Consider the following 10,046-nt stretch of genomic DNA (forward strand, 5'->3'; position numbering starts at 1 on the left):
TTAGTCCCACATCGCTAGCTGAAGGGCGCCGGCACTGGTTTATAAGCGATGGTGTGCCTCCCCATTCGAGCTCCTCTCTAATGCAGGCTTTCGGGCCTAAACTTGCTACTGCCTGTGGGCCTATTGGGCCTTCTGCGAGCCTGAATCCTGGCCCATGTAGGGTTTCTAGTTGTATTCAGGCCGTGGAGGCCCAGTAGGAGGCATTTTTTGGTTTTTTCTTTTTTATTTCTACATTTTTTGGTTTTTTATTTTTTTATTTCTACTTACAACTAAATACTTACAGTTTTATAGTGATTTATTTTTGCTTTTAGGTCACAAAAATTATAAACTTTCTGTTAGTGCCATTAGTTTTAAATTTTGAATAGTTTAAATTTGAATTTTTAAAAATTTGTGTGAATCACTAGTTTATGAATAACTTTACTATAAAAATAGAATTTTTTTCTATTTATTTTTTATTTCTACTTACAACTAAATACTTACAGTTTTTTAGTGATTTCTTTTTGCTTTTAGGTCACAAAAATTATAAACTTTCTGTTAGTGCCATTAGTTTTAAATTTTGAATAGTTTAAATTTGAATTTTTAAAAATTTGTGTGATCACTAGTTTATGAATAACTTTACTATAAAAATATAATTTTTTTTCTATTTATTTTTTATTTATACTTACAACTAAATACTTATAGTTTTTTAGTGATTTCTTTTTGATTTTAGGTCACAAAAATTATAAACTTTCTGTTAGTGCCATTAGTTTTAAATTTTGAATAGTTTAAATTTGAATTTTTAAAAATTTGTGTGAATCACTAGTTTATGAATAACTTTACTAAAAAATAGAATTTTTTTTTCTTCTTTGCTATTTGTTTCTTATTTATACTTACAATTAAATACTTATAGTTTGATTTTAGGTCACAAAAATTATATTCTTTTTGCTATTGAAGAATATTATAGTTTTATTTTAGTTGATCATAACATAATATTTTAATTGATTGTTTTTATTTTCATAAAAGTTTTGTAGTTCATTCTGTTTGCTATTAATTCATTCTTTGAGCTAAAAGACTCTGAAATTGGAAAGCATTTCAAAATGAACTCTGAAAAGGTTGAAAGTTGGCATGGTATCATCATTTCACCCACATAGCATGTTCCAAAAAGTAGAGAGGGTTACGACAAAAACTTGATGCACTTCGTGTACAAAATGGACAATCACTTTCGAAGTATCAAAGTTTCGAACCATAAGACATGAAAGCATTTCAAATGAACTCTGAAAAAGTTGAAAGTTGGGATGGTATCATAATTTCACCCACATAGCATGTGCATGTACAAAACGGACAATGGTAGCATGTTCGTCTGTTAAAAATTTGGCATGGTATCATCATAATAGTTGCGGGAGAAAGTCTTCACTTTTTCTTCGCTTGTGTCATTTGCTTATTGCGCCGTAACCATGGATAATCTTCATTGTTTATCAGGATGCTTGGGTCAGCCTTGACATTGAAGGGAGGAATTTCATGAAACTTTTCATAATCTTCAGACATGTCTGTCTTGCCGTCCACTCCCAGGATGTCCCTTTTTCCTGAAAGAACTATGTGGCGCTTTGGCTCATCGTATGATGTATTCGCTTCCTTATCTTTTCTTTTTCTCGGTTGGTAGACATGTCCTTCACATAGATAACCTGTGCCACATCATTGGCTAGGACGAACGGTTCGTCAATGTACCCAAGATTTTTTAGATCCACTGTTGTCATTCCGTACTGTGGGTCTACCTGTACCCCGCCGCCTAACAGATTGACCCATTTGCACTTAAACAAAGGGACCTTAAAATCAGGTCCGTAGTCAAGTTCCCATATGTCCACTATGTAACCATAATATGTGTCCTTTCCGCTCTCGGTTGCTGCATCAAAGCGGACACCGCTGTTTTGGTTGGTGCTCTTTTGATCTTGGGCGATCGTGTAAAATGTATTCCCATTTATCTCTTATCCTTTGTAAGTCAATACAGTCAAAGATGGTCCCCTTGACAACAAGTACAACTCATCACAAACAGTGTTGTCACCTCTGAGACGTGTTTCCAACCAACTGCTGAAAGTCCTGATGTGTTCACATGTAATCCAATCGTCGCACTGCTCCGGGTGTTTGGAGCGCAGACTGTTCTTGTGTTCATCGACATACGGGGTCACCAAGGTAGAGTTCTGTAGAACTGTGTAGTGTGCTTGAGACCAAGAATATCCGTCCCTGCATATTATTGAGTCTCTTCCAAGAGTGCCTTTTCCAGTCAGTCTCCTCTCATACCGCGATTTAGGGAGACCTATCTTGTTAAGGCTAGGAATGAAGTCAACACAAAACCCGATAACATCCTCTGTTTGATGGCCCATGGAGATGCTTCCTTCTGGCCTAGCGCGGTTACGGACATATTTCTTTAGGACTCCCATGAACCTCTCAAAGGGGAACATATTATGTAGAAATACGGGCCCCAGGATGACAATCTCGTCGACTAGATGAACTAGGACGTGCGTCATGATATTGAAGAAGGATGGTGGGAACACCAGCTCGAAACTGACAAGACATTGCGCCACATCACTCCTTAGCCTTGGTACGATTTCTGGATCGATCACCTTCTGAGAGATTGCATTGAGGAATGCACATAGCTTCACAATGGCTAATCGGAGGTTTTCCGGTAGAAGCCCCCTCAATGCAACCGGAAGCAGTTGCATCATAATCACGTGGCAGTCATGAGACTTTAGGTTCTGAAACTTTTTTTCTGGCATATTTATTATTACCTTTATATTCGACGAGAAGCCAGTCGTGACCTTCATACTGAGCAGGCATTCAAAGAAGATTTCTTTCTCTTCTTTCGTAAGAGCGTAGCTGGCAGGACCTTTATACTGCTTCGGAGGCATGCCGTCTTTTTCATGCAAATGTTGCAGGTCCTCTCGTGCCTCAGGTGTATCTTTTGTCTTCCCATACACGCCCAAGAAGCCTAGCAGGTTCACGCAAAGGTTCTTCGTCACGTGCATCACGTCCATTGAGGAGCGGACCTCTAGGTCTTTCCAGTAGGGTAGGTCCCAAAATATAGATTTCTTCTTCCACATGGGTGCATGTCCCTCAGCGTCATTCGGAACAGCTAGTCCACCGGGACCCTTTCCAAAGATTATGTAGTGTAAATCATTGACCATAGCAAGCACGTGATCACCGGTGTGCATGGCGGGCTTCTTCCAGTGATCTGCCTCGCCTTTGAAATGCTTGCCTTTCTTTCGACATTGATGGTTGGTCGAAAGAAATCGACGATGGCCCAGGTACACATTCTTCCTGCATTTGTCCAGGTATATACTTTCAGTGTCATCTAAACAGTGCGTGCATGCGTGGTATCCTTTGTTTGTCTGTCCTGAAAGGTTACTGAGAGCGGGCCAATCGTTGATGGTCACGAACAGCAACGCCTTAAGGTTAAATTCCTCCTGTCTGTGCTCATCCCACGTACGTACACCATTTCCATTCCACAGCTGTAAAAGTTCTTCAACTAATGGCCTTAGGTACACATCAATTTCGTTGTCGGGTTGCTTAGGGCCTCGGATGAGAACTGGCATCATAATGAACTTCCGCTTCATGCACATCCAAGGAGGAAGGTTATACATACATAGAGTCACGGGCCAGGTGTTGTGATTGCTGCTCTGCTCCCCGAAAGGATTAATGCCATCCACGCTTAAAGCAAACCATACATTCCTTGGGTCCTTTGCAAACTCATCCCAGTACTTTCTCTCGATTTTTCTCCACTGCGACCCGTCAGCGGGTGCTCTCAACTTCCCATCTTTCTTTCGGTTCTCACTGTGCCATCGCATCAACTTGGCATGCTCTTCATTTCTAAACAGACGTTTCAACCGTGGTATTATAGGAGCATACCACATCACCTTCACAGGAACCCTCTTCCTGAGGGGCTCGCCGTCAACATCACCAGGGTCATCTCGTCTGATCTTATACCGCAACGCACCGCATACCGGGCATGCGTTCAGATCCTTGTATGCACCGCGGTAGAGGATGCAGTCATTAGGGCATGCATGTATCTTCTCCACCTCCAATCCTAGAGGGCATATGACCTTCTTTGCTGCATATGTACTATCGGGCAATTCGTTATCCTTTGGAAGCTTCTTCTTCAATATTTTCAGTAGCTTCTCAAATCCTTTGTCAGGCACAGCATTCTCTGCCTTCCACTACAGCAATTCCAGTACGGTACCGAGCTTTGTGTTGCCATCTTCGCAATTGGGGTATAACCCTTTTTTGTGATCCTCTAACATGCGATCGAACTTCAGCTTCTCCTTTTGACTAATGCATTGCGTCCTTGCATCGACAATGACCCGGCGGAGATCATCATCATCGGGCACATCGTCTGGTTCCTCTTGATCTTCAGCAGCTTCATCCGTGGCAGCATCATTGGGCACATCGTATGGTTCCTCTTGATCTTCACCAGCTTCCCCCGTTGCAGCATCACCGTATTCAGGGGGCACATAGTTGTCATCGTACTCTTCTTCTTCGCTGTCTTTCATCATAACCCCTATTTCTCCGTGCCTCGTCCAAACATTATAGTGTGGCATGAAACCCTTGTAAAGCAGGTGGCAGTGAAGGATTTTCCGGTTAGAGTAAGACCTCGTATTCCCACATTCAGTGCATGGACAACACATAAAACCATTCTGCTTGTTTGCCTCAACCGCACCGAGAAACTCATGCACGCCCTTAATGTACTCGCGGGTGTGTCTGTCACCGTACATCCATTGCCGGTTCATCTGCGTGCATTATATATAATTAAGTGTCCAAATTAATAGAAGTTCATCATCATCGAGAGGAGAAAGCTTAAGTAGTGTGGCTCGGGCATTCCATCGAACACCTCATGTGCATAGGAGGTGAGTTAGAGCACCACAAAGCCCTCTCCTCCTCGGCCAGAAAAAACAGAGCACTGTGCTCTGCTCTTGCGCGAGGGGGTATATATAGGCACCTCATTGGTCCCGGTTGATAACATGAACCGGGACTAAAGGGAAGCCTTTGGTCCCGGTTCAAGCCACCAACCGGGATCAATGGTGGTGGGCCAGGAGCGAGGCCCATTGGTCCCGGTTCGTCCCACCAACCGGGACCAAAAGGTCCAGACGAACCGGGACCAATGGCCCACGTGGCCCGGCTGGCCCCCTGGGCTCACGAACCGGGACCAATGTTCATATTGGTCCCGGTTCTAGACTGAACCGGGACTAATGCGCTGAGCCGGCCTGGACCATAGCCCTGTTTTCTACTAGTGGCTATAGATGACACGGCAATGGCTTATAGCCAATAGTTGGCTATACTATTAACCATGCTCTTACACAATCTCATTTAAAAAATGCAAGTTATTTTCTTGATAAAACTATTTAATTGACACCAAAACAGTGCGGTGAATGGTGATGCATGATCTTCGTTTTCCGTAGTAAGGATACATGGGCATGGGGTACATTGATGGCTGAGCAAGCAAAATCATTCCCCAGCATCGTAAGCAAACGGTTCCTTCACAAGTCCACCCGAGCCGTCAAGAAGATGGAGAGACGTACACGTGGTAACATCTGAATGAGGGATGCATCTGCCAAACCTTCGTTAGACTCTGCTCCCGAGGTCAATTAACATTCCTTTTGCAACAATTCAGAATCCCGTATCGTCTCTTCGTGCATATAGAGAGACGCTTTCGAATTAAATTGCTGCCAGTCAATTACTTACAGGGTACTGGAATCTGTTGAGTCCTGAGATTAACATGCTGTACGAGATTAACATGCTGTACGCCCTAGCCTCCCTCGCACGAAAAAAAACCCTCCTCTCGATCCACCCCTGGCGCTGCCCCCATCTCTCGCTCCGCCGCCGCCGCTGCCGCCCCTGCTTCCCTCCTGCTCAGCCACCTCCACCGCTCCCACCCTTCTCCTCATTATCAGATCCGCTTGCTCGTCAAGGTTAGGCGGCGAAGCTCCATGTCCGCGAAGCGCACGAGCTCGTCAAGGAAGCGGCTCCCGGATCTGAGATCGCGCGGCCGTGATGGAAGGGGCTCGAGGTGGCCGCCGAAGACCAAGCCGTTCACGCAAGCCCTGGACACGATCCTCCCGACGCATGCACTCCTCGCGTCATCGCGCTGCCGTTCTCTTCTTCTCTCCGATCTCCTCGCCCTGCCTGACGACGCCGAGGCCCTCCGAGGTCCAGGTCGCTGTGCGGCGTGCACCGTGAGCCCTCAACTAGCGCGCGTGTGGCCACTGCATCAGGTAACAACCTCCACCACAACTCCACAAGCCCCATCGCAAGTTTGTTTTTTCATCATGTGCTCAAGACTGAAAGAATTCTGTTGTATTTAGGGCATGTACGGTTGTGCCAGTAAAGCTATTTGATATATGCCACTATAGAACTACTATCAGCCTTTTCATGTCCCTGTAAAAGGGGTTTGCATTATGTATGTTCTTGTTGTACATCAATGAGAATAGCAAGAACAGCAGAGGAATCGATGGCAAAAATAAGGAGCGACATTCTTATTATTTCAAAGGAAGGCATCAAGTAGATTTAGATTCATGTGAGTTTTTGGAACTAAAGCATCATACAACGTATGATGATCTAATTATATTCACAAGTAATTTCTTTATGAACAGGTAGAATGACTATGGGAAGATTATCTTTTGAGGTAGTATGCCAACCTTATTCATGTACTTTTGTGCTAAGAAGTTTGCATTAGTGGTATATTTTCCATACAATTTTTAGAGCCGCTCCTCTCCCCTCCCTGGCCGGAGGAATCCCCACATCCCCAAGCTCGACGGGCTTGCCAGACGACTGATTGAGGTCCTCGCCATGGCCACTCACACAGCCGATGAGTCCCGTAGGCTGCCGATGTCACCAAGCGTCGCGCGCCGCCGGTCTGCCTAGCCCATTGCCAGCTGCGGGCGGGCGGCTGGGTCGAACTCCATGCATGTTCCATGCCGGCCAAACGAGACCGCCCTCCACGCCGGGACGCTGACACGCTGGCCTGCCCGTCCCTTGCTCCACGTCCCGGCCTGCACGTCCCCTGCTCCGGACAGACGCACCAAACTCCACAACTTCCCGGCATCCGACCACGGGCAGACACATTTTCTTCAGGTTCGCACAACTTCCCTGTCGCCAATCAATGGACCTGCATTGACACATTTCGCTCTACCAACACTGCATACAAACGTGACTTAATGTTATCGTGGCTTAGATGCCCTATCAAATTCTTGCTTGACTTCTTGGTTTTGTATGCTTGGATGTATGTTTCAGTTCCTACATGGTATTTCTCATGTGGAGTTGAAACCACATTTGGTTGGTCCAATAGCAAATAATCATATGTTTCACTCTGAAATCATATTGCATATAGAGTGATGTTATCTTCTTGTGCAAACTACTGCACACATATACATGGAGTTGCCTGAAAAAGTCTCACACTTGGGCTCCTGCAAGTAACACTATCACTCGCTTGTAGAGTTTGCAAGTGGTGATAATTGTCATACTACTAGGTAACAACCTAACTCGAATCAGCCTTGACCTTGTATAATATATATAGTTATTTGGTGCATGGTATTTTTTAGTGAATTTGATCAAAACTTTGTTATCTTAAGTACATTTGTACTTTCGTTGTTTATTCAAAAAATTTCCCAGTAAGTTGATTTTCCAGCATGGTCATAACACTGACATTATGAATTGATTTGTGAAGCACAAAAACAGTGGGGAGGGCTCCTTTGTATCCCTAGACCCACACCCACACCCGACCGCCATCTCCCACTTTCCTCAGTATCACGACCTGATGCGACGTTGGCAGCGCAATCAGTCGGAGGAGGACAGCGGTAGCGATGACGGCTCTACGATGGGGAAAGGTCGCTCATCGTCATGGCACCAGCAATTCCACGATCGCATAATACCCGCATATTGATGACCTCCAGGACTCTCCGGCCTCCTCCCTCCAGGTACCTCTCCAAACCCTAACCGTCTCTGAGGTTCACAGTTTATTACTATACTACTATTGTTTAATTAGATGGTAACATAAAACTTTGAGTGTCTGATAGGAGTTCTTATTCATAGTTTGAGATGCTAACTGGGTTCTCTCTGCCTCTCACAAGTTTGTCCTTGTGTTATCTCTTTATTTAGGGTACTCCCTCCATTTCTGAATATAATACCTTTTAGAGATTTCACTATAGACTACATACGTAACAAAATGAGTAAATCTACACTCTAAAGTATGTCTATATACATCCGTATGTAGTCCATGATGGAATCTCTAAAAGGTCTTATATTTAGGAACAGAGGGAGTAAAACAATGCCTAGAATGAAGAAATGATGAATTGTATTGTACACATCATTGTAGTTAAAAATTATGTCTAAAATCGATCATCACTTGGGATGCTGCCAACTTGCAGGGTCGATGAGACATTAAATTGCCATATTGCTTTTCCCTCTTCTTCATGTGTTAGGAATATATATATCTTTAACAATAGAATTTAATATTTATGGTTTCACATGAAGGAAGAGACAAGATCATATCAATCGCCAGTGAAGGATTCATGTGGTTGTTGCCGTTGTGATAAATGTTGGTGTAGTGTAAAATTCCTGAGCTAGACATTATGGTACAATATTAATTTTAGGATTGTTGCCAATCATACCCGTCTGTAGCTATATCACATTGCAAAATTCCATGAACATTTGGTCCACATTATTTCTCTGTTATATTGTTCCTACCCAAGCGTGGATGCAGGTGGACGTGGGCGCCGCGGCTGCCACCAAGGATGTAGGGGTCACTCTACAACCGGTGAGGATATGGTAGGCGCGCCAACCGCACTATAGCCTTACAGTTTTCCTAACTTCTATAGGTATGCGAGGTCAATTTAATATTCACATATATGCTCAAATTTTGACTTCGAAGGACCATCACTGAAGTTATATGCTGAAATTTTGACTTCGAAAAACCAGCACTAAAGTTACATGAAGTTTCTAGCTATATCATTCTTTTTAGTACTACTGATTAATTCCCATGAATACCAATGGTGAGATTTTCAGGCGTAAATACTGGATGTGATTCTCATTGCTGGCAATCTTCATGAACCTATCAAGGAGAACAGTGCAATACTAATTGTTGCACAGGTGTTCTCAACACCGGCTAGCAACAAGACAGAATGATTGTTTAATGCTCACTGTTGTGTAAGCTTGATCCAAGAGGAGCTTCTCAATGTTGTACATGTAGGCCGTGAGGAACATAAATAATACCTATTTGTTCACTCTTTTCCTGTACCTATGAATCATCTGCCACTGTTCAGTAGAGTTCAGTTATGTGCTTCAATATTAGGAAGTCATCATCTTCTAAAACATATTGTTGCCTACTCAAACATATTTTGTTCCTTTTTGATTCCAACAGATTATGTATAAAAACACGTGTACAATAAGCGGCAGAACCTGCATTGGACCGTCCTCATTTGCTATGTCCATTTTTTCCAAAGAAATAACACTTCTGCAGTCCTACGCATTCAGAGATACGATTTAGTGTGCTATTACAATCCTCGTAATCGCACGCTATATTTTCTGTGGGAATTTCTGTCATCCATTCTGATTTTGAGGCAAATATATCAGTTAATTTTTTTTTTTGTTCTAGCAAGGTACCAGATACATGTTATGAAATTCTCCTTTGCCTCTTCCAGGTAACATAGGCAGGAGGGAATTCATTTATCAATAAAAATAAATTTGTCTGAGGGGATGTTATCTTATCTTTCCAGTATAACCAAATGAACACTATGATGAACTTAACATCTCTCTGTCATTATTTCTCTAAGATGCAAGCGATATAAAATTTAAAAAGCCCGTGGCAACGCACGGGCAGTCTACTAGTATATATATGTGACTCACACAAATATTATAAAATTATTTTTTTAAGGAAAGGTCATTATAACTAGCTTTATGGGTGACCCGCGCATTTGCGCATCTAGATTTTCTTTATTTTATATTACATTTGTATTTCTTTCACGTATATTGTATTTGAATTGGTGTAGTGATATGCTATTGTGTATTTTACATAAAATTAAATT

This window comes from Triticum dicoccoides, chromosome 1A (genome assembly GCF_002162155.2).
Source record: "Triticum dicoccoides isolate Atlit2015 ecotype Zavitan chromosome 1A, WEW_v2.0, whole genome shotgun sequence".
Lineage (NCBI taxonomy): Eukaryota > Viridiplantae > Streptophyta > Magnoliopsida > Poales > Poaceae > Triticum > Triticum dicoccoides.